Source organism: Ovis aries, chromosome 6 (genome assembly GCF_016772045.2).
Source record: "Ovis aries strain OAR_USU_Benz2616 breed Rambouillet chromosome 6, ARS-UI_Ramb_v3.0, whole genome shotgun sequence".
Taxonomy (NCBI): Eukaryota; Metazoa; Chordata; class Mammalia; order Artiodactyla; family Bovidae; genus Ovis; species Ovis aries.
The window spans coordinates 66588550-66615173 of NC_056059.1; the positions used below are offsets into that span (position 1 = coordinate 66588550).

General features: G+C 38.5%; 1 protein-coding gene and 1 non-coding gene across 2 annotated transcripts in view; both read left to right on the forward strand.

Annotated features, from left to right (window-relative positions):
- The window catches only part of GABRB1 (gamma-aminobutyric acid type A receptor subunit beta1), a 447299-nt gene that overhangs the window by 252250 nt on the left and 168425 nt on the right, over positions 1–26624 (forward strand). The window lies entirely within an intron of this gene.
- Positions 14815–14886, forward strand: TRNAC-ACA (transfer RNA cysteine (anticodon ACA)). The gene has a single exon. It is a non-coding gene; the product is annotated as a tRNA-Cys (tRNA).

Below are 26624 nucleotides of genomic sequence, written 5' to 3' on the forward strand. Positions count from 1 at the left end.
CTACATCTTTCCCTTCCTCGCTTCTTCTTTTTTTTCTCTCTCCTTCTCTGTATACTGTACAGTAATAGAGATGAAAGAAGACTGAAAGGTGGTGATTTTCATCCTTATGCACATGAAGAATTTAAAATGGAAGGAAAATTTATTGGCTGTTTTTGTCCACAGAAACTGCATTTGTAATACATGAGCTCTAATTAAAGCATAAACAAATGAATTTTATGTCTGAAAGAACTTGTCAGTGGAAGAAACTCTGGAATGGCAAACCAAGAAGGTGACTTTGAAAACATAGCATTTTTATTATTAAAAAAAAAATCTCTGTAGAGTAATTGCGGTAATTAAACTGCCCATCCTCACCATTATCATTGTCTTTTGGGGGAAGCAATGTGCCTTATCTTCAAATTTCATTTCCTTAGTTTTATTTACAAATTGTTCCCCTCCAATGATCAAGTATATTCAAATGCCTTAAGGGATAACATCTTGAACACTACCCACCTTACTTTATTATAGAAACAATTTCATTTGATTGGTCCCATTACTCTTGCAAGGATGAAATTAAGATGATTAAATAAAACATGTAAAACAAAATCATTAGGGTATCTATGTGAAGTACACACAGGAAAAGTAATAAAGGGATATTTGAAGTTCAATTTTTTAGGACGCAATTTTCCAGTACATAAGGAAATGGCTACAATAGTCATGTTTTCAAAAAACATGTCATAATGAAATTTATTTAGTAAAAGAGCTAATGGAGTGGTCATTGTATGCTTTATTGAATATACTTTTCATTAATGTGAGCCACAAAATGAATAGTATCTGACTTTATTGAGATTTGAGTAGTGAATGAACTAACAATGTTAAATAAAAACACAGACTATTGCATTGACAATCAGTTCAGTCACTCAGTTGAGTCCGGCTCTGCAATCTCATGAACTGCAGCATGCCAGGCCTTCCTGTCCATCACCAACTCCCAAAGTTTATCCAAATTCACGTCCATTGAGTTGGTGATGCCATCCAACCATCTCATCCTCTGTCATCCCCTTCTCCTCCTGCCCTCAATCTTTCCCAGCATCAGGGTCTTTTCAAATGAGTGAGCTGTTTGCATCAGGTAGCCAAAGTACTGGAGTTTCAGCTTCAGCATCAGTCCTCCCAATGAACACCAAGGACTGATCTCCTTTAGGATAGACTTGTTGGATCTCCTTGCAGTCCAAGGGACTCTCAAGAGTCTTCTCCAACACCACACTTCAAAAGCATCAATTCTTCGGTGCTCAGCCTTCTTCACAGTCCAATTCTGACATCCATACATGACTACGAAAAAACCATAGCCTTGAATAGACAGACCTTTGTTGGCAAAGTAATGTCTCTGCTTTTGAATATGCTATCTAGGTTGGTCATAACTTTCCTTCCAAAGAGTAAGCATCTTTTAATTTCATGGCTGCAGTCACCATCTGCAGTGATTTTGGAGCCCCCAAAAATAAAGTCTGTCACTGTTTCCACAATTATTTGCCATGAAGTGATGGGACCGGATGCCATGATCTTCGTTTTCTGAGTGTTGAGCTTTAAGCCAACTTTTTCACTCTCCTCTTTCACCTTCATCAAAAGGCTCTTTAGTTCTTCTCTTTCTGCTGTAAGGGTGGTGTCATCTGCATTTCTGAGGTTCTTGATATTTCTCCCAGCAATCTTGATTCCAGCTTGTGCTTCCTCCAGCCCAGCATTTCTCCTGATGTACTCTGCATTTAAGTTAAATAAGCAGGGTGACAGTATACAGCCTTCACATACTCCTTTCCCAATTTGGAACAAGTCTGTTGCTCCACATCCAGTTCTAACTGTTAGGGGGCATCTTTTTCTAGAAAGAGGAATGCTTTGAAACTCTAAAGTTTTGCTAACATGATAGATCATTTCCTCTTCTGATTTTCTCTAGAGCCCATGATCAAGATGGTTGAGTCATGCCATTTCTGCACCAGAGAAGGTACTATCAGAGAATCTCCCTGCCTTTAGTGAGAAAATAAAACTGAGCAAGGTTTTCTCTATAACCCTGACATCCTTGACCTCCACCCTATTATATACTAACTGGTTCTGTAGCATCATACCTGACAGTTTTCTCTTGCTAGAACAAATAAATGATGGATTATCCATATCCATAGTGATGGATGCTGTTCCTACGCCCACAAATTGGCTGTAATTTTTGCACGATACTTTACCCAATACCTATACTGCCAACTTCTCTTTCTTCCCTTTAAAAAAGCACATTGAAATGCAATAATCTGGGAAAGACATTATTTTATGGATAACCTTGAATCCTTCTCAATGCATACAAGGATAAGTCATAAACAAAATCTTTTATTTTAAATATTTTGTGTGGGAAATCTTATATGTAATCATTTTAAAGAACTAATCTGTCATGACATTAAGAGAGAACTCACACTAGACCACATCTTAACAAGTCGCCATTTGCTTAGTGATCAACTGGAACTATAATCCATTGCCTGCAAGAGAACAATGTTCTTTCTCTCTCTACTTTGCTTGAATTAAAAAAAGGATGCCTTGAGAGAAAAATGAAGGCACTTTCTCGCTCTGTATTTCAAAGATAATGTGTTTAAATACCTGATCTTGGAGGTCAGAATACCTGAGTTCCAGTCCTAGCTCTTCTGCTTGTTAGATTTGTAATTCTGAACAAGTTACATAACCCCTCTGAGCTTCAGTTTCTTCATCTATAAAATAAGGCCAATTAAATAGAGTTCAAACCATTAACTGTTATTAGTAGAAAAGGAGTAGTTATTCATCATTGTCTGGCATGTTTTCAGAAGAAACCTGATTACATAAAAGCTCCTTCCTTTTTCTAACAAATCAACCCTTCTGAATAAATATTTGTACAAAACTATTTGCTTAAAAAGTTACCATAAAAGCTATATTCATTCTTTTTAAGCACAAGCATTATCTAAACAAATTATTTCGATTCAAGGAAACTAACATTAATTTGTTACCAACCAATGAGTAAGTCAATCCTGGAGTCTTTGATATCTGAACTAAGTCTTGAACCTGGAGTAAGCAGAATAGACATACCAAGAAGAGATTACGAGCATGATCCAAGACTAAGAGGCATGGCAGAAGCTCTTAAACCCAAAGGTACACCAGAATCACCTGAATGGCTTCTTAAAACACAACTTTCTGGGCCTCTTCTTCAGAGTTTCTGATTTAATAGGATTCAGATAGAGTCCAAGATTTTACTATTTTAACACTTTGTAGTTGATTTTGATACTGCTGGTGGGGACAACACTCTGAGAACCACTGGAACAGGATGGTGCATGGGGGACTACTGGGACTGTGGTTTGTTACTGATGAAGTAGTGCAATAAGAACTTAGCCAGAGATGAGCTAAAAAAGAAAGGACCCAGAGCATCAAACAACTTTCTGAAATGGATGTTAGTTTAATCCAGTTTAAAAGGATCAGTACTATAGGAATGGATTGGGGAATGGCAAGTTGGAAATCCAATTGACCCATTGAGAAGTGGGTGTAATAATCCAATGGAGAGATGACAAAGACTTGAGTTAAGTCAGAGTGGGGATGAAGAGGAAAAAGAACTTGATGAAGTAAAAGGACGGAAGAAACATAGCTTGAAGATTCTCTTCAAGGATTCATAGTGGACTCAAAACCTATAATAAACCATATTAACTGTAAACTTTCTAATATACATTATACATTAAAATTGTGTAGAATTATTTCCCATATTTGAATTCATAATAAAATAGAACAGGTTTGAAAGAATTTATTAGGCTCCAATCAACTACTGACCACTTTGATAACATTTATCCATTTGGTAAAGAATTCCCAAAGAATAAGAATGATAGTTAATGAGAATTCAGTACTTGCTTTGCACTAAGAACTGTACCAAATACTCTAGTCTTAGTATTTTACTTAATTCTCATTTCATAATGTAGGTCCTATAGCTAGCTCCACTTTACAACAGAGGGATTTCCCTTTTGGCTCAACTGGTAAAGAACGTGCCTGCAGTGGGGAGACCTGGGTTCAGTCCCTGGGCTGGGAAGATCCTCTGGAGAAGATAAAGGCTATCCACTCCAGTATTCTGGCCTAGAGAATTCCATGGACTGTATAGTCCATGGGGTCCCAAAGAGTCACACATGAATGAGTAACTTTCACTTCACTTCACTTACAGACAAAGAGACTTGTGACTCACAGATTTAATCATTTGCTGTTTCTTCCATTTGTCCTTCCAGATATATTTTCCATTTTTTTCTGCCTGCTTTCTGCCCCAGGAAGCTGACCTGTGTGGTCTAGCTTCCAGTTGGATATAGCCAACGACAGAACCCAGCAAGAGACTAGAGGTAGGGGACAGAGAGAGGTCAAGTTTTATTTCCTTCTCAAATGTTGTCTCACACTGGCTGTGTTACTCAATAAAATGTCATGGAGCCTCTGTATATGGCCCTGTCTACACAGCTTTCTCCTTCCTAGTTCCAGGAACCAACTCTTCCCCTCCAGTGACATCTCTTCTGTTACTAGGACTGGGGTACTACACTATCTCTCATAGTTCCCTTACAAGATACCTACACTTTTAATATCAGTCCCTTTATGAATTTCTCATCAAATTATTCTACTTTGAGCTTTGAGTGCATTATCTCTTTCCCACGGGAAGCCTGCCTGATGTAATTGCTCAAAGAACACAAGGAAAGGGTAGGGCAGGCAGGAATTAGAAATCCCACAATCTGACTCTGGACACCAAGCTTCCAGATGTCTGAATGGGGGACAGGGGAGAGGAAAATTAGTAACTCTCCCCTCTTTTGGAATGAGTACAGAGGAAGGCAAAGAAGGATCATCTAGCTAAATGGGTTTCTGCAAATTAAGAAAATCTAAGCTTCTGAAAAGATACTGATGAAAATCCTCTTTTTGACCTCTTGACCGGTTCACCCTAATTGGGAAAAAAAAAAAGAAGGCGACTCTGCTCAGTCCTCAACACCTTTATATGAGAATAACAGCCTGTTTAAAAATAGATAGGGTCTAAAGTACTGCCACTGGGAAGATAATAAGTGGCAGCCCTTGCTTTTCTCCATCTCACACCTTCCTCGGGTGCCTGCCCCTTCCATCAGCAAGACAAGCAATTAAAATAGTGTGGTGAGCAAAATGAGGCAGGGTAGAGTCAAAGCTTCTGTGAGGTTTTTGAAAAGGCTGTTTAAACTAACAACCTGTATATGATGTAGGTGACAATTTTTTAATGGGTGGAAGTACAGTTAGAGGATGAAAAGAAGCACTCTGGAGTATATCCTTTTATCCTCTCATGTTCATGTCCTGTTCAGCTCAAAGAACTCATTTTCTTCCAGTGTGTGGCATCTTATTCTCGATTATGGAGCATCACATAGAGTGATGTATACAATTATATGGAACAAAAGTTAATATACACAAAATCATCAGAAAACAGATCAATGTTCAATTTTCCAGAACTGATTAGAACTGTTAATCAGAGTTCAGAGAGGAGTGAGGGCAGTCTCAGCCAAGATAACAGTTCCACAGGTTTATGATAAGTTTCTTAACAATATAATCCTGTTCGAGCCATAGATAAGTTTAGGTTATGTGCCTACCACTTTACATTTAAATATATTAGTTCTTTAAGCTATGGGGCTGTTGCTGTAAAGTTAAAAGTTAATATCGAAAAATGGCAATCGTGACCACCATTGAGAAAATGATAAGGACTTGAGAAAATGAGAACAGATGAAAGTTACTCAATGCAGATAATCTAATTTTTCTAGGAAAATTGTGAAGTGAAAACGTATATATATATATATATGAAAGAAGTTCAAAAATTAAAAATTCAAAAGAATGGCAATTTACTAGTCTAAATGATTTCTTAATGAGTTACAATATTTAGCATATTTTTGTGCACAAAAAATTCAATTTTCTACAAAAATGCTGTGATAATCACTATATATATGTATATAGTCACAAATAGTTCATTTTTTCTCCTCAGAAAGCATCTTGTTAAATTGGAAATAAGTGATAACCAGTGCACCATTAGCATCTAGATTTAGAGCTCTTGCTTTCTATTCTATTTCTATTCTAACAGATAACACAGAAACAATTAACAGAATGTCTTTGTTCCCATATCTTACTTAACTTTCTGCCTGTTCCCCTAGTTCTAATCAAGTGAATCTATTCCGTGTCATGCCCATATGCAGCTAGCATAAGTGGACCGCAGCCTTGAACATGACTTTCATTGCTTTCAACACTGTGATCAGTTCAGTTCCCAGAGCCAAACTGATCATGTAGCAACGGACATCCATCTTTAAGACAGTCACATTTAACATCTCTAGCATGCCTCTCTTTGCTCTCAGCCACAGATAAGTCTGACCCTCACATTGGGCAGGAGGTTTATGTAGGCAGGAGAGATAGATGCAGAGTTACCCCCAAACTCTGAGGTTAACAGTTTGGATGATCTACCATGTTTATAAACATAAACATGGCAAATGAGAGGGAAAAACACAAAAACTATAAGAACAGTGAGCAAACCAAATCTGGTCTCTGAAGTAACAAGTAATTTTTTTTTCTGCAAAACTTGTAAGGTATGTTTGTACACTAAAAATAGCTAATATATAATGTACCCTTTGGGGGGAGTTTTGTCACTTATAATCTTATTCGATTTTCTCAGCATCCTAATGTTTTTCATTATTTCATTCAGTGTGCTCACCATCCTACAAAGGAGGTATTATTAGCACCAGTGTATGTTGGGGCTAATGGAAGGTTAAATAATGTGCTCAAGGTCACATAACAAGTGACTGGAACTGGATTTAAACCCAGGTCTGAAAAGTGCCAGAGCAACATTGGGTTTTAGAACTGCAAACCTCCCATCATAGCTGAGGTCACCATCACTCTCCCTTGTGGTGACATACACACCACTGTTTGTGGCTCACCTTCTTAACACACTCAACTCCAGCTCCTACCAAACCTTGCAGAAAGGTTGGAATTTAATCCAAATTTTAAATAATGGGGAGGAACATAAATGATCAATAAGATTCAAATTTTTAAGGCAAAATTAAATCTGATGTGAAGCATGGTTAGAGAGCTTTAATGGAGGAAAGGAGGATATCCTTGAACAGTTAAAATGCCCCATTAAGTGGTCTTCTCTGGTATGAGAACAAGTAAAAAGGTCACCGGGAAGGGAGGATGATTAATATTTTCTTGGAAGGACAGAGACCAGAAAATGTATGTTTGACTCAGCACTTCACTTTGAAGACGTCCTAAATATCAAACTACTTTTGCTGTTCTTCAGTCACTCAGTTGTGTCCGACTCTGCAACCCCATGGACTGCAGCACTCCAGGCTTTCCTATCCTTCACCATCTCCCAGAGCTTGCTCAAACTCATGCCCATTGAGCCAGTGATGCCATCCAAGCATCTCATCCTCTGTCATCCCTTTCTCCTCTGCCTTCAATCTTTCCCAGCATCAGGGTGTTTTCTAATGAGTTGGTTCTTAGCATCAGGTGGCCAAAGTATTAGAGCTTCAGCTTCAGCATCAGTCCTTCCAATGAATATTCAGGACTGATCTCCTTTAGGATTGACTGGTTTAATCTTGCAGTCTAAAGGACTCTCAAGAGTCTTCTCCAGCACCACAGTTCAAAAGCATCAGTTTTTTGCACTCAGATTTCTTTATGGTCCAACTCTCACATCCATACATGACTACTGGAAAAACCATAGCTTTGACTAGACAGACTTTTGTTGGCAAAGTGATATCTCTGCTTTTTAATACACTGTCTAGTTTAATCACAGTTTTTCTTCCAAGGAGCAAGTGTCTTTTTGTTTCATGGTTTCAGTCACCATCTGCAGTGATTTTGGGCCCCAAGAAAATACTAAATCATTTCAAAAGTGTGGATTTTTCTTTCAAATTCTGGTTAAATATGGAGAATGAATACTTGAATCTACTTCTGCTTGCTTTTTTAATATCGCCAAAATGAAAGAGGAGAAATAAAATAGTAAAATTCTTCAATGACAATGCAATAAAAATCTGGAGAGGAGACAACAGCAGGAAGGAAGGAAAGACTATGGACAAGTATTTTGTAGGTAAGAAGGTTGATAAAAGATAGCTTACTGGCTTGGCTGAGAAGAGAAAGCTAAACTCTGTGTGTCTATACAAGGAGATAATGATGAAGCAAAATATACAAGCCCTCAGAACCCAAAATGGAGCTCAGTGTTCCATTAAATGTCAGGTAAAGCTTAGGGCTGAAGAGAGCAGAGTAGGTGGAAAGCCTTCATAAAGAGTTAGACCTAGATTTCTTCCTGCAACTTTTGCAACCAGTCAAATATTCATTCTCAACTCTCAAAGACCAGAAGAGTTTTAGTCTAGTCTCTCAAGAAAAGGAACCAGAAAATTTAAACTCAAGATCCCTGTGTGATGCCATAGTGATGTACCAAATAGAAAGCAGGGAACTAAAATGAAAGTCTCCATAGCTTCATGCTAGAACTCCCAGCTCCATTCTCATACCTCTGCTCATAGGCCATTGGCATCCCAAAGTATATATACTGCTTAAGGATTTGTCTCTGAAAAAATTCAGAGAAAACTTACAATTAGTAACATGTAGAATGATGTCTGAATCCAAAAGGCAAGTCTCATATGTAAACCATTTGCCGAGAAGCCATGGTTTTAAAATGAACAAGCAGCAAATAATAAGAGAGCAATATAAAGAAATTCTTTTACATTAGAGACAGAAAAGAGAAATGGAATTTAGAAGAAATAGGCAGCACAAAGGACAGAAAATAGTTACAAAAAGAGAGGTATTTAAGAAGAGATTGTACTCATAAGACAAGAATTGGGGGGCTATTTTTTAAAGAACAAAAAAAAAATAGCTAATATAAACATTGTGCGGCTCTTGGGGAAAAATACCAGCAAAAGAATAGAAAGAACATTCATGAAAACCTCAGAGAAAGTGGAGTACAAAGCAAAAAAGAAAAAGGAAAAAGTGCACAATGAGACAAAAAGAAACTCAAGTGTTGAGGTCAATAGACAATTGCCCCATAGAGAATGAAAAAATAATGGAATGAAGAAAATTATCAAATTAATTCAGAAAAGTTTCAAAGACTAGAAAAAATAGTTTTCAGTTCTTCCAAATTCCCAGATCAGTAAACAAAAAAAAAGATGCATTCCAAAGCCCACAAGATTGAAATTACAGCCTCCTGAAGCTAAATATAATCCCTGAGAGTTCCCATGAAGGAAGTTTAAGTCATATGCAAAGAATAAGAATCAGAATGACATCTGATTGGTATAGTCTATGGGGTCGCAAAGAGTTGAACACGACTGAGCTACTAATGCTTTAACTTTCTTTAGACAGTTGCTATAGCTGAGAATCCCAGGGACAGGGGAGCCTGGTGGGTTGCTGTCTATGGGGTCGCACAGAATTGGACACAACTGAAGTGACTTAGCAGCAGCAGCAGCATAGCTCCATGCATGGGTGCTAAGTTACCTCAGGCCTGTCCGACTCTGTGTGACCATACCGACTGTAGCCAGCCAGGCTCCTCTGCCCATGGGATTCTCCAGGCAAGAATACTAGAGTGGGTTGCCATGTCCTCCTCCAAGGATCTTCCCAACCCAGGAATCGAACCCTCATGTCTTAGATCTCCAGCACTGGCAGACAGGTTCTATACCACTAGCACCAGCTGGGAAGCCCTAAAGCTTTTGCTATGGTGAAGTGAAATATCTAAAATAATAAAATAAAGTGCTAATGATAATATAATAATAGCAATAGTGGTAAAAATGATAATAATAATTTAAAAGAAACACATGCAATATAAGTGAGATAATAGAACCTGATAGGAAAGACTAAATGAAGTGTGAGAAGTCTGAAGATGACTGGTTTGTGCCAAACCTGGAAAGCAATTGGCCTACACTGAAACAGAAAGAGCTGTGAGAGGGACTGACTAGGTTGTGGGCATGCAGAAGGAAGAGCTATGTGAGTGTTTAAAAATAGTATAAATATTCATGGGACAAATAGTAATGGAATTTTAAAAAATATAAAAGCAGAAGAATTTTTAAATGAGGCAATTAATAAAGAAGAACACAACTTGTACAAGTAAAGAAGTGAACAATATTTTTATTATTTATAAAAACAATAATAATACAAACACTAACCTCTAATTTAAACTGATGTGTATATATACACATCAGTTTAAAAATAATGGAGGTGGGTATAAAAGCTAAATAGTCAACTATGATACAGGAAAGAAATGGAAAATCAAATAGTATAAATATATAAAATATATTATACCATGTAAATACATAAAATAATAGATAAATATGTAAATATAAATATTCAGCCAGTAAAGTATCCACCGGCCAGGAGACCCTGGTTCGATTCCTGGGTCAGGAAGATACCCTGGAGAAGGGACAGGCTTCCCACTCCAGTATTCTCGGGCTTCCCTGATGGCTTAGATGGTAAAGAATCTGTCTGCAACGCAGGATACCTGGGTTTGATCCCTGGGTTGGTAAGATACCCCGGAGAAAGGAAAGGCTACCCACTGCAGTGTTCCTGCCTGGAGAGTTTCTTGGACCAAGGAGCCTGGCAGAATACAGTCCATGGAGTCGCAAAAAGTCCGACATGACTGAGCTGAGCCACTGTTCACTTCAAGTGAGAGAAGTGTCTTTTGTTTCTCATATATAGCCTTTTTCATTCATCCCTGAGTTTATGCTAATTAGACAGATTTCCTAAATAGCTTTGAGATGGGGCTGATTGGCATAAGAAACAGCTAAGTAACTAGAGCACTAGAACTTTCACTCCCATCGCATGACCTCTAGAAACAGTTCAATCACATGACTAGTGACATTAACCGATCATGCTTCATAAGAAAACTCTGATAAAAACTCTGGTCAGTGAGGCTCAGGGAGTTTCTGGGTTGGTGACCACATGGATGTGCTGGGAGGGTGGTATGCACAGACTCCATTAGAAGAGGCCATGGGGGCCCTGGGGCCTCCCTCCACAAGACTGTATCCTATTCATCTCCTCCATTTGGCTATTCTTGAATTGTATCCTTTATAATAAAGCTGCAATTGTAAGTATGAAGCTTTCAGTCAATTCTATAAGCTCTGTTAACAAATTTTCAAACATAATGGAGAGTTATGATACTGTCAAATTTGTGGGCAAATAGGAAGACGTGCAGGGGACTTGGGGACATCTGCAAGTGGGAGCAAGGGAGAGCAGTTGTGTGGGACTGAGCCCTTCAACCTGTACTAATTCCAGATTTAATTGAATTGTGAGACATTAAGTCAGTGTCAGAGAATTTCCTTTGGAAATGCAGTGGTAGAAGTATATTGTTTAGAATATGAAAGTTAGCACCAGAAGGAAAAGACAAAATGGTTCAAAGTTATCTCTCTAAAGAGCTGAGCTAAAGGATGGAAAAGAATGGGCAGAGGCTGCTTTATTTCCTTAAAATCTTTAAATTTGTTTTTACTACTGTATGTATTACATGGATAAAAAGGAAGTTTGATTTAAACAAGAAGTGAAAGTATCATTTCTAAGAATTGGGAACATCATTTTATTATTCACTAAGCTCAAATCATAATGCTTATTACATAGCCCTTCATTCATTTGTTCATCATACCATATTTATTACCTTACATTCTGTGCTCAGTGGGAATAAGGAGATTTGAGGAATATGTAGTTTGATTTAGAAGAACCATGTGAAAAAAGTAAGAAAATAAGTGCCGAGTATATAATAAATTATATACTATAATATTATAAAACATTAATACCATTAATTATTATTATTAACACATTACCAACTGCCAGGAGCAGGCATTTTTTTCTACCTGGAAAACTTCCCTAACATATATTGGCATAGAATGATTGATTAAGTCATGAATAAAATTTGTATTATACAGATTATAAATTATTATTATGCAAAAGTCTTCAAAAATTATCAAAATGTGTTTATGAAAAATCATTTTATTAGTATAAGACAATTTATGTTTCATAAAAATTATGAACCCAAGCTATTTTATTTTCATGCCTAGCTCCTCATTTGGCATCCACTTTTTAGTTTTATGGGCTTCCCTCATAGCTCAATTGGTAAAGAATCTGCCTGCAATGCAGGAAACTCCAGTTTGATCCCTGGATTGGGAAGATCCCCTGGAGAAGGGAAAGGCTACCCATTTGAGTATTCTGACCTGGAGAATCCCTTAGACTCTATAGAACATGGGCTTGCAAAGAGTCAGACACGACTGAGTGACTTTCACTTTCATATTCTTTTAGTTTTATATTGAAATTGTGATTTGTGTTACAATTTGTTTTGATGGTTTCCAAAATCATTGAGTTTGATCTGGTTTTGTGCACTCTTCAAGGTTACTCAGTGACATTTATGCTGCTTTCTTTTTTATCCATTTGCATTATTCAATTTATTACTTTTAGCTTGCAAGAATGTACAAATGTATTTTTCTTCACTGTTTAAACTCCCAGAAGAAATATAATTCTTTTATGATAAGGCTGAAACTCCCTCATCCCAAATCTCTTCTGCCCTATTGAAACAAGGGTTTGTGTTATGCTCTTCTTTATCACCTCAAGGTGTCTTTGGCAAGAGTACAGAACAGGCATTCAAACATTTAGGAACACAAAGCAGATAATGAAATAATGGGTAATAGATAGTGAAGACCACTGTGTTAGTCCAACAAATTTTGTCAACTTGTCTCATTTAGTTGCATCCAGTAAGAGATGGGATGCAGTTGGGTCTAGAGCTGGGGCAAAAATTTGCGCAACATCCAATAGCTGAGGTACCTGGTAGTGATACTGCCTTACGGCAAGATGCGCCTCATTCCTCTATGGTCCTTTCCCTCTCTTTGTTTTCAACACTATCTTTTATTCTTCTTTGTTTCCCATTACTCCCTATCCCCTATACCTTTATCCTGCCAAACATTTCAGTTCAGTCACTCAGTCGTGTCCGACTCTTTGCGACCCCATGAACTGCAGCACGCCAGGCCTCCCTGTCCATCACCAACTCCCAGAGTTTACCCAAACTCAGGTCCATTGAGTCAGTGATGCCATCTAACCATCTCATCCTCTGTCGTCCCCTTCTTCTCCTGCTTTCAATCTTTCCCAACATCAGGGTCTTTTCAAATGAGTCAGCTCTTCGCATCAGGTGGCCAAAATATTAGAGTTTCAGCTTCAACATCAGTCCTTCCAATGAACACCTAGGACTGACTTCCTTTAGGATGGACTGGTGGTCAGGGCTGATAAGGAGTATATATGTATTAACTTATTAATCTTCACTACAGCCCTATGGAATAGGTGTTATCGATTTTCCATTATACTGATGAAAACAAGAGATTAGATGAACTCCCCAAATTCATGCAGCTGGAAATCTCACTTTCTTGATTATCATGTGTGTGCTCAGTCATGTCTGACTGTTTGTGACCCCAGGGATGGTAGCCCTCCAGTTTCCTCTATCCATGGCATTTTCCAGGAAGGAATACTGGAGTGGGTTGCCCTTTCCTCCTCCAGGGCCTCTTCCCAACCCAGGGGTCAAATTCGTGTCTCCTGTGTCTCCTGCATTGGCGGGTGGATTCTTTCATTGTTACTTTATACACTGCTTAACAAGCCAGATATTGTAAGGTACCCTTTCAGCTCCTTCCCCCATGTATACATAAGGCTTCTGTATTTGGTGACACTTACAGAAACCCAACAAATTCCAGCTTTAACTAGTTCACTCAAAGTGGTCAGTCCTTTCCTGCAGTGCAGTTGTTGGTTTTCCAATCTGTCTCTGGATTCTTAGACCACTTCTATCTTCCAAAGCAATATGATGAGCTATTACAGACAAATAAGAAGTCAGGTTTGCTGAATCTGAATTTACCCATGTGACGTGGCTGTTTTGGTTTTAGCCTTAGGGTGCCTACTTCCTAAAGCTTACCTGTGCTTCATAAGCTAGTGTGGGCAGACGGTTGCTCCTAAAATAAGGAATAATTCCTGCCTATTAGCAAGTGAGTTTACTCCCGGAAACCACTGAAAGTCAGTACAAATCAGAAGAGTTTCAGCAGGAGTCTAAATTAACCTGCAGGAGTCTTTGAGAGCTGTGAGCAGTATTACTCCCAAGCACAACAAGGTCAGCCCAGTCATGATTTGACTCTTGCTTCTCAAGTGGGAATGATTTTTGAAAGAGAGCTTGCCTGTTGCTTTATGTTGTAGAAAAGAAAGAAAACATTAAGAATATGTGACTAATCAAGGGCTAGAAGACTTGAAAACAGAAGTTTTCTGATTAGTAATGCAAAGCTGGGATCATGTCTTTCTGTATTTGTCAAAGTGGGGGACATAAAATCCTGATAACCTATTCAGCTAGCTAAAAAGGTTTCCATGACAACTGTGGGAACGTGGAACATTCGGTACTCTTGTCTTCAAAAATAACCTTTCCGTATAGGCAAGAGATTGTTAAAAGCACTAACCTGCTTCACCTTTCTAGTCCAAGGTAACTACCTGACCATTACATTGGTCTCTTCCTACCCTAGAACTTCAAATGTTCTGTTTGCCCTATAGCACAGGGATAAAAATTCAGATAAGTAGCCCAGGATAAACTGTGTTTCATCTCAGCAGTTATAGCCTGTTATAACACGCTCATTAGTTTTTCTGGGGGAAGGTGAACTTACATCTGTGCACGGTATTATAGATATAAAGGTTGTTCTTTCTCTCCTTTTAAAGTCAATCAAGTTGAAAATAGAAAATATAGTTATCTTTTATAAAAACTTTTTCCTGAAAAACCAGCAATACATCCTCATGATAGATAATGTAAGAAATATAGAAAAAAGCTAAGGAAAAAAAATAATAAAGCACCTATTCTCTCTCGGGGCTTCCCTGGTGGCTCAGATGGTAAAGCGTCTGCCTACAATGCAGAAGACCCGGGTTCGATCCCTGGGTTGGGAAGATCCCCTGGAGAAGGAAATGGCAACCCACTCCAGTATTCTTGCCTGGAAAATTCCATGGACTGAAGAGCCTGGTAGGCTACAGTTCATGTGGTTGCAAAGAGTCGGACACGACTGAGCAACTTCACTTCACTTCACTTCATTCTGTCACAACCTAGAGAGCCTAACCATTGCTAATTTTTTTTTTTTTACATATTTTCTTTTAGCGTTTATATCATATCTCATCTCTATTTTGTTTGTTCACTGTTTTAACGGAACTGTTCTTTAAGTTAGACCCACAGAGATAATGGAGGGTTTATTGCAAAAACAAAAAGAAACACATAATAGATGGTCGCTTGGGTGGCAGTGCCTCTAAGACTGACTCCTTAAAAAACCAAACCAATAGCTTTATGAATACTCAGATGTAAATAACGTATCTTATCTGAGAAATGGCATTCGTATTTCTCTAGAAACAAGTTCTAATGGTCCATTGGCTCTTTTCCAGTATGGACTATCACTCTCTTTGGTTTATTCCATCCTTGTCCAGGTCACATGTTTAGTGTCAGATATCACAAATGGCACAAGCTCCAGACAACTCATGGACCATCTGAGACTTCCTTATGCAGAAGGGAGACTCCAAGGCCCCTTACCAGTATATCTTATATACAATTTTATATCCCTTTCCCCCCTGAGATCTATCATCAGTGGCATTTCAGGAGGGGAACTATAAAAGTGGTTCATTCCAGGTGCAGGTAACAAGGGAGTGGGGAGGGCATAACAGAGAGATTAAAATTAATAATTAGTAAATAAAAGGGCTTCCCTGTGGTGCAAAGGTTAAAGTGTCTGGCTGCAATGTGGGAGACCTGGGTTCGATCCCTGGGTTGGGAAGATCCCCTGGAGAAGGAAATGGCAACCCACTCCAGCATTCTTGCCTGGAGAATCCCATGGACAGAGGAGCTTGGTGGGCTACAGTCCACGGGTCGCAAAAAGTCCAACTGAGCAACTTCACTTTCACTTTCTAGCAATGATTCAAGGGTGGGCTTGTTGATAATATTAGGGTGTGTGCACTGCCAACAAGGGGGTGGGGAGGGCATAACAGAGAGATTAAAATTAATAATTAATAAATAAAACCTACTAAAGTTTCCGTCAGTTCACTTGCTCAGGCATGTCTGACCCTTTGCTACCACATGGACTGCAGCCCAGCAGGCTTCCCTGTCCATCACCAACACCCAGAACCTACTCAAACCCATGTCCTTTGAGTCGGTCATGCCATCCAACCATCTCATCCTCTTGCATCCTTTTCTCCTCCCACCTTCAGTCTTTCCCAGGGTCAGGGTCTTTTCAAATGAGTCAGTTCTTCACAAAAGGTTGCCAAAGCATTGGAGTTTCAGCTTGAACATCAGTCCTTCCAATGAATATTCAGGATAGATCTCCTTTAGGATTGACTGGTTTGATCTCTTTGCAGGCCATGGGACTCTGAAGAGTCTTCAACCTCAGAGTTCAAAAGCATCAGTTCTTCAGTGATCAGCTTTTTTTATGGTCCAACTTTCACATCCATAAATGACTACTGGAAAAACCATAGCTTTGACTAGGCAGACCTTTGTCAGCAAAGTAATGTCTCTGCTTTTTAATATGCTGTCTAGCTTTGTCATAGATTTTCTCCCAAGGAGCGAGCATCTTTTAATTTCATGGTTGCAGTCACCATTTGCAATGATTTTGGAACCCAAGAAAATAAAGTCTGTCACTGTTTCCATTGTTTCCCCATCTATTTGCCATGAAGTGATGGGACCAGATGCCATGATCTTTGTTTTTTGAATGGTGAGTTTTAATCCAGCTTTTTCACTATCCTCTCTCACTTTCATCAAGAGGCTCTTGAGCTCCTCTTCGCTTTCTGCCTTAAGGGCACTGTCATCTGGTTATCTGAGATTATTGATATTTCTCCCTGGAATCTTGATTCCAGCTTGCGCTTTATCCAGTCTGGCATTTCGCATGATGTACTCTGCATATAAGTTAAATCAGCGGGGTAACAATATACAGCCTTGACATTCTCCTTTCCCAATTTTGAACCAGTCCATTTTTCCATGTCCAGTCTAACTGTTACTTCTGGACCTGCGTGCATATTTCTCAGGGGGCAGGTAAGATGGTCTGGTATTCCCATCTCTTGAAGAATTTTCCACAGTTTGTTGTGAATCACACAGTCAAAGGCTTTGGCACAGGCAATAAACCAGAAGTTTTTCTGGAACTTTCTTGCTTTTTCTATAATCCAGCGGATGTTGGCACTTTGCTCTCTGGTTCCTCTGCCTTTTCTAAGTCCAGCTTGAACATCTGGAAGTTCACAGTTCACATACTATTGAAGCCTGCCTTGGAGAATTTTGAGCATTACTTTGCTAGCGTGTGAGATGAGTGCAATTTTGCAGTAGTTTGTTTCTGTCCTTTATTGTGCCCATCTTTGTATGAAATGTTCCCTTGGTATCTCTAATTTTCTTGAAGAGATCTCTGGTCTTTCTCATTCTATTGTTTTCCTCTATTTATTTGCACTGATCTCTTAGGAAAGGTTTCTTATCTTTTCTTGCTATTCTTTGGAACTCTGCATTCAGATGGATATATCTTTCCTTTTCTCTTTTACCTTTCACTTCTCTTTTCTCAGCTATTTGTAAGGCCTCCTCAGACAACCATTTTGCCTTTTTGCATTTCTTCTTTCTGGGGATGATTTTGATCACCGTCTCCTGTACAATGTTATGAACCTCCATCCATAGTTCTTCAGGTCCTCTGTCTATCAGATCTAATCCCTTGAATCTATTTGTCACTTCCACTGTATAATCATAAAGGATTTGATTTAGGTCATACCTGAATGGTCTAGTGGTTTTCCCTAAAGCTTAGCCTGCTTTATATTATCACAATGATTCTGCAATTCTAAATATCAAGAATAAAATACTTCTCCCAAAATATGCTTTGTTGGCCTAATTTCTAAAGAATTAGTGAAGGCAAGGATGGATTTTGCTTATATAATATGTACTTAAGCTTCAGATTAGCACATTTTAGTTCTTACACTTTAATTAACTTTGTGATCTGGGAGTTAATTCAAAGGATTCCCTGTGTGGTGTGACAGAGAATTAGCTACTATGTTCCTCTCCTCTCAAAAATAAGTTTTATAGTGTTCATAATCATTCAAGCTCACTTGGAGGGCAGTTAATGTATTCAAGTCTTATGCCTTGTATACTTCTGGATTCAGTCAATAGATTTAAAGTTAAAAGTGGTAGCATAGTCGTAGCATAGTGGCTGTAAAAATAAAGTAATAAAACTTAAGTTACTTCCAGTCTGCCATTCTATGTGCAAATCATCCTCTGAAACAAGGAATTCAACCTTCTGGAAGTATTTCTCCATATCTTTTGCCCACTTCCTTCCAAAAAATAGAACTTTAAAATTATTAATTTATTGCTTTTTCTTCTTTGTACCATAATATTCATTTTAAATTATACTTTACTCTGCTTTCCACATTGGGGTGTAACCATATAAATGTCAATATTAGAAGAATTTTACTGTTCATATTTATGGCCATTGTTGCTGTTTGCTACACTTTATGATTATTACTGAAAATAATTTTGTCCTATAGAAGAGGAAAGGTATTTAAAATGATTCACTGCAGATGTCAAGATAGTCCATGGTCTATCATATTTTAAGCATTTAATCATATTAGGTTTTCATTATAAACACTATTTTATTATAATAGTATTCTTTTATCCAGAGATGCCAAAAACTTATTTATTAATAACAATTAATTTATTATTGGATAATTTCGCTTGTCCAGGTTTCACTTTTATAAATAGTGTTATATTGAATATCTCTGCACACATTTTATTTCTACCTTCTGCCTTTGCTTCAGTCTAATTTTATGGACTGCTTATAGACAGTAAACAAAGCCAAAAACCAGGACAAGAGGCCCACAATCGATTATCCTCAAACTAGATGATATGACTCACCACTGCGGTGAACTCTAGCTTATTCAATAGTTACTTATCCACAAGTCTAGTATTCATAATTCATATGACCTACCTACAGCATCCTAGAAAACAGCAAAAATATAAAAACAAAAAATCTGATGGTGTATTGTCTTTAAAAACCCTTAAGAATCTCCCTTTTTTTGTACACACATCTATTATTTACGTGCAGGATTCTTGAACATTTCCATCTATCATGTTATGCAGAGATTCTCCCAAATAAAATCCTCCCAGGCAGCTCCTAGTCATCTAGGGCATCCTGATCTGCTCTGTTTATTCATGTTTCGATGCACATGCTAAATAAGAAACTGGCAAGATGATGCAAGAAGCTATGGATACTTGGCTTTGTTCTTATGCTCAGAATCAGGCAGCATTTCTCTGGGTAATTTATTCCCTACCAAACTTATGTGAAGAATATAAGGGGAATCTGATTTACACCCACACCAAAGAAGTAGCCATGCCCTAAAATCACTATTCAGTGCGCTCAGGAGAGGATTGTTCTGCAAGAGACATAACAAAGTCATGGGAAAGAGTTTGGCTCTAGTGCGAGATTGCCTGAGTTTGAATCCCATTGGCTGCTTGGGTGACCCTGGGCTGGTCAGGTGCTGTACTAAGCTCTGGGATAAAAGAATGGACAAGTTATACTCATTGCCTGATGGAAACTTACAGTTTGGAGAGAGAGTCAGACAATTAAAAAGATCATTATATAAGAGATTGCAGTCATTTCATCCCTCTAGACTCAGGATATCTGCCGTTATTATTATATTGAGATTGATGTTACCTTCCACAGAAGATTAAATCTCTTTGAAAGCAGACCATAGATTCACAAACATTGAAGATAGCTCTCCTCTCTCCCTCTTTCCATGTATATGCTGTGCTTAGTCACTGAGACTCTTTGCAGCCCCATGGACTGCAGCCCACCAGGCTCCTCTGTCCATGAGAATTCTCCAGTCAAGCATACTGGAGCGGGTTACCATGCCCTTCTCCAGGAGATCTTCCCAACCCAGGGGTTGAACCCAGGTCTCCTGCACTGCAGGCAGATTCTTTACCATCTGAGCCACCAGGGAACCCCAAAACTATTGCAGCTTATCCCTTCTCCAAGGGATCTTCATGACCCAGGAATTGAACCAGGGTCGCCTGCCTGGCAGATGGATTCTTTACCAGCTGAGCTACCAGGGAAGCCCAAACTGGAGTAGGTAGCCATTCCCTTCTCCAGGGGATCTTCCCAACCCAGGGATTGAACTCGGGTCTCCTGCACTGCAGGCAGATTCTTTACTGTCTGAACCACCAGAAAAGCCCTGAAGCTCCAAGTATATATATTTGTATATGTGTGTGTGTATACATACATACATGTAGAAGATAGAGTCTCTCTACACATGCGCGTGCACATGTGAACTTTCATATACACATACACATTTATATGCATACAAGTATGTACACACATACAAAAATATATTTTTTTCTTCAGGAAAAATGGATGGATGCTCCCACCATCCCCCTTTACTATGTGACCTTCTTATTCATTATTTTTCTCCTTCTTGCTCAACCAAGAATACCTGACTCAAATCCAAATTCGGCCTCTGGCCAGTTTTCTGACTTCTGCTAAATTTACACGACTTTACAAAGCCTCAGTTTCTCCATCTATAAAATAAAGATTATAAGCAACATCATCTCATAAGGATTTAGTGGCGATTATAAGCAATCAGTTCAGTTCAGTTGCTCAGTCGTGTCCAACTATTTGCGACCACATGAATCGCAGCACGCCAGGCCTCCCTGTCCATCACCAACTCCCGGAGTTCACTCAGACTCATGTCCATCGAGTCAGTGATGCCATCCAGCTATCTCATTCTCAGTTGTCCCCTTCTCCTCCTGTCCCCAATCCCTCCCAGCATCAGAGTCTTTTCCAATGAGTCAACTCTTTGCATGAGGTGGCCAAAGTACTGGAGCTTCAGCTTTACCATCATTCCTTCCAAAGAAATGCCAAGGTTGATCTTCAGAATGGACTGGTTGGATCTCCTTGCAGTCCAAGGGACTCTCAAGAATCTTCTCCAACACCACAGTTCAAAAGCATCAACTCTTCGACGCTCAGCCTTCTTCACAGTCCAACTCTCACATCCATACATGACCACTGGAAAAACCATAGCCTTGACTAGACGGACCTTAGTTGGCAAAGTAATGTCTCTGCTTTTCAATATGCTATCTAGGTTGGTCATAACTTTTCTTCCAAGGAGTAAGCGTCTTTTAATTTCATGGCTGCAGTCACTATCTGTAGTGATTTTGGAGCCCCCAAAAATAAAGTCTGACACTGTTTCCACTGTCTCCCCATCTATTTGCCATGAAGTGATGGGGCTGGATTCCATGATCTTAGTTTTCTGAATGTTGAGCTTTAAGCCAACTTTTTCACTCTCCTCTTTCACTTTCATCAAGAGGCTTTTAGCTCCTCTTCACTTTCTGCCATAAGGGTGGTGTAACCTGCATATCTGAGGTTATTGATATTTTTCCCGGCATCTTGATTCCAGCTTGTGTTTCTTCCAGTCCAGCATTTCTCATGATGTACTCTGCATAGAAGTTAAATAAGCAGGGTGACAAGCAATAATCTATATAAAATGTTAAGCATAATGCCAGGCAGATAGTTAAGAATTCAATTGATGTTAGCTACTTTTACAATTTGTATGTAAATTACCTTAGTCAGTATAAAATCATCCATAGACTTGGGCTCATTATTATTACCCTCCCTCTGGGACATGACACTTATTAGAAAATAGTTATTGAACATTTAGAGGGAATATAAAATTATCTATGCACAGAGGGGATTATCCTCCATGACTGTTTATGAATTATTAGATGTTGCACACTGGTTCCAATCACTGCACATTGCCTAGACAAGAAGTTTGTTTCTCCAAGCAACTTCATCACCCCTGTGAGTGTCACATGATGTCAGTGCTCAATTCCAGCACGTGGAGAAGATTTTCACCCACTCAGTTCAGTTCAGTTAAGTCACTCAGTCACGCCCGATTCTTTGCAACCCCATAAACCACAGCCCACCAGGCCTCCCTGTCCATCATCAACTCCCGGAGTCCACCCAAACCATGTCCATCGAGTCGGTGATGCCATCCAACTATCATATAAGTTAAATAAGCAGGGTAACAATATACAGCCTTGACGTACACCTTTTCCTATTTGGAGCCAGTGTGTTGTTCCATGTCCAGTTCTAACTGTTGCTTCCTGACCTGCATACAGGTTTCTCAAGAGGCAGGTCAGGTGGTCTGGTATTCCCATCTCTTTCAGAATTTTCCACAGTTTATTCACCCACTCAAGTTAGCCAAATGGAGGGGTGAACACATCTTAGGGACATAGACAGGCATTGCTCTAATAAGAAATTTAAGACAGTGCACTGGCTGTTCTCTCTGTGGAATTCTCACCAGTGGGAGATGAGAAGAGGAGCTGAAAGCCTGGGTTTTGTCCATGTCCACTCACAAGGCCATGGAGTCTCATCGCCAGTGTTGCTGGCCAACGGTACCCACTATGCAGAGTTCCGCGATCCTTCCTTTTGGACTGACCAAATGGCTACCCTCATTCAGCCAAAGAAGACTGCTTTCTCAGTCTGAGGATGAAGGTCCGAAACTAGATTATTGTTTTCAAATAAGTTCTCAAATTGTTTTGACGTCTTACTTGAGATAAAGTCTTTGAAAAGTCCAAGAGCTAAAATATGCAACTTTGTTCTCTGGATCTATTTTAACAACTTCCTTTAAAAAGCAATGAGTAGTTGACATCCAACTACCTGCCCAAAGAAGTGAGGAAGGACTAGGCTACAATTCAGTGAAGCATGAACAGAAGAAACCACGAAGGGTACTATTGGCGTTTATTTCCTCTTCACATCTACAGTTGCCCTTTGTAAGAGAAACAATCACTCCAGAGTGGTCGAGCCCCTGCACCCTTAGTCCAGCTGCAAATGCAGAACCTGAATAGTCACAGCATTGCTGGGGCAGGGAAGAGACATAGGGTGAGATTAGGAGAGGTGGTCTTCAGTAGTGGCTAAGACCATGTACTTTCAAACCAAAAAGATCTGGGCTCGAACCCTCCTTCAGCTACTTACAAACTAAGTGACCTTGGGCAAATTACTCAACGTCTCTGAGCAACGTCTCTGAGTTGATAAAGTGATGATAGTTCTGACTTCACACGGTTATTCTGAGAACTAAATAATAATAAAATCTTGGCATAAAAAAAGCCATCAGCCTATGCTAGCTTCTGCTACTATTAAGGGAGGTGGAGGGAGGTTAAGTCAAGAAAACTTTACAGTATCTGTTCTTGGCTGTGTCGACTCTGTGTCATTAAGTTTCTGAGATTAGGAAACCACTGGATGCCTTGTCTAATGTAAGCAACTCATTTCTGTTGTGCAAAATTCACATTTGCAGGCCTCCCAGAAAACTTTACAGAATGAAGCACATAAAAGATTCATACGCATTCGGCAGTTACCTCCCCAATAACACTTCTCAGGGGATTGATTAAGGAATTTAATTTAAACCAACAGAACCAGTAGTATGTCTGCTGATCCCTATGTAACTGTGTTAGTGAACATAAATATACATGGACAGGCTTTGGGTAGTCTGTGATTCTTACAATTATCTAGTTCAAAGGAAAGCAAACTGATTACCATATGCATGAAAGGGAGAAACAGAAAGTTCTGTTCTGTGTCAGCAGTAGGGGAAAAAGGTGGTTTTGAAATATGAATGTCTTGCTACTTTTATTTGATGTGTTTCCAGTGCTTGTAAAAGAAAATAATCACCAAAATATGACGCATGGAAGCAAATTCAGAGAGTAGTTTTCTTCTCAAGTTGCTGTGTTCAAACTTTGAACAAAAGGAATGCTAGCTAACGTAACCTTTGCAATAGTATGTGCATCCAAGGGATTAAATGCTAAATAAATGATCCTCTTCTTATATTTGGTTATCATGATTTATTTCATAATTATGTCTATGTTCTATGGGGCTTTCCTGCACATCATAGAATACTTAGCAGCATCCTTGGCCTCTACTCACTAGAAATCAGTAGTCTACTATTCCTGAAATGACAATCAAATATGTCTCCAGATATCACCAAAGGTCTCAGACACTGGGATGAGGGGACAAAATGGCCCCATTGGAGAACTAACGCTCTTAATCTAGTGTTCGTGGACCCTGGAAGAGCCCATGGATAGGACTCTAGGGGTCCTTGAACTTGGTGGGAAAGATTTGAATTTCATTTTCACCAAGCTTTATTAGAAATTTAATATGTCTTTCCATAATATATGGAAGTAACAGACCTTAATTTTGAATTATCAAATATAGAATTACCAGTATATGTGAGTTTTAACCAGATAAAAAGCACTAATACACCAGATTTTCTGTCTAACTTCCATTAGTACAGGTAATTCAAAATATCATTGAAAATTGAGGTAAATGTCATGACATATTCAGTGTAAAAAGCAGTTTCCAAAGTATACTTTAAAAGCATTTTGTTAAAAAAAGAAAATCCTAGCTGATTATATAGCAGAGTGTTAACAGCTTTCTCTGAAAGATGAAATTATAGATAAAATTTCCAACTTCAAGATTTTTGCATTGCTTGAATTTTAAAACAAGAATGTATTATTTTAAGTGTGAAAAATCGGTAAAATGTTTTTATTTTTTAAAAAAGAAAATTAGGCTTAATGGCTCTAATTACTAGTTCAAAATTATGCTAGATATTTGACCCTCTGCCTGATCTTATTTAAAATATTACCAAAGAAGTACATATATTACTATATTTCTTAAACTTTGCTAATTATATTTAACAATGATTGTTTTGTAATTCTTTCTTTGCATTTTTGCACCTACACCTTTTCTGAGAAGGTGTCCACAGGTTTAACTTGACCATGAATAAAGTCCATGACACAGAATTTACCAAGTCCTACTCTAAAACTTCTGCATTTTACCACTTATATTTGGGAAGACATGTGGCAAAGTTGTATAGTGGCTCAGAGCACAGCCTCTGTTCTTCCTTCACTGAAATTACTGGCTGTAAGCTTAACCAGATTAAGTAACTCTCTAAACCTCAGTTTCTTCATCTGCAAAATGAGATTAATATTAGTATGTGTCTTATACCGGCTTTCATAAGGTTAAGTGTTTAGTAACACTGCCTGGCACATAGTTGACACTTAATAACCGCAAGTTATTATTATTACTGCTTTAGTATCTTACAACATGGCTTCCTCAGAAATAATTGTCTAGTAAGTATTTTGCCAGAGGCAGGGGCATTGACAAAGCACAAAAATCTCTGAAATATATGCTAGGGAATATAAAATACTTAGTCTCTCTCCTGGCCAGTGGTGCTTAGCATTTTTCATTTGTAGGAGATATATAAGAAATTCATTTTCTTTAAGAAGGATTTGAAAGTGCTCAAAATTTCATTTGTTCCTGGACACTGTGAGGATGGAAACAGCATTTATTTCGAGTGTAGGGCTTGAAGGATCAGAACGCAGCAGGAACAATGAAGACAGAAGTCAGCTAGGAATTGCTGGACTGGGTGGCGCTTCAGTCCCCAGGTTTCTGCCTTTTACCTGCCCCTCAGTGCCAATTACCAACAAACCCCCACTGATCACACTTTTCCATCCCTGCCCGATTCACACTTGAAAGAATTTCTTTTCCCATGTGATGCTAATTCATGATAAATGTTCACAAAGGCATGACAATTTCAATTGCCAGACCATCTGGCTACTGGATATTTTACCGTGGTTTTTCGAGCCAAGAGCTTTACCAGTTGCCCTGTTTCTAAGGAAACAGAAGCTATGGTAACAATTCGTGACTTAGATGAACTGTCTCATTGCTCATTAAAAACGGCCTCTGGGGGTCAGCAAGCACAAGCTGTACTCCTGTTCCTGCAGCCAGAATACTACGTACTATATTGCTCGTTTTCATTATTCTTATTTGCATCTTCTTTTCTGAATCACTTGCAGAACCAAGCTGAAGTGTGATCTGAGCATAGAAAAGTCCATATTCTACCTACTTTTTCCAGGATCTTTGTTTGAGTGGATGAATAGATGGATGGAAGGATGGATGGATGGTTCAATCATTCATTCAGTCAGTCAACAAACAAATACTGAGCATTTGAGTATCAGGTCACGCCTATGCTTAAACATTTCAGGGTGAAAAGTCCAAATTTCTTAGTTTAGTAATAAATAAACAAACAAAACCTAATGTGGGTCAAAATGAAGCCACTCATTGATGAGTAATACTAATTTAGTCGGTGATGAGAAGCATTTTTACAAATGAGTGAAATAGACTAGGACAGAAGAGAACAAAGCGCATTTTAAGTATTAAGGGTAAATGTTGCTTCATGAAACTTTTCTTCAGTATGTTTTGTGTGTTTTATTGAGTTGAAAAGTAAAATGCATTTCTTATTAGAGAGTCAAGTTATGAAAAAATTTTAAAGTCACTGACTACAAAAGCCCTTTTACCTGACTCCCAGTCCCATCTCTAACTGCTGCATCAAAATTCACTTTCTAATCATGCTGCACTGCTCAGGTTCTCTAAAAGCACACTTTTTTTTTCTTTCGTAAATCTCTTCAATGTCCATCCTAATAGAATATGGTTGGATTCTCAAACTGCTTCTGCTTTTTAAAAGTTATTTATTTATTTGAATTTTAACAATGTATTTTATTGAAGTATAGTTGACTTATAATGTGTTATTAATTTCTGCTATACAGCAAAGTGATTCAGTTTTACATATATATATAATATATATATATA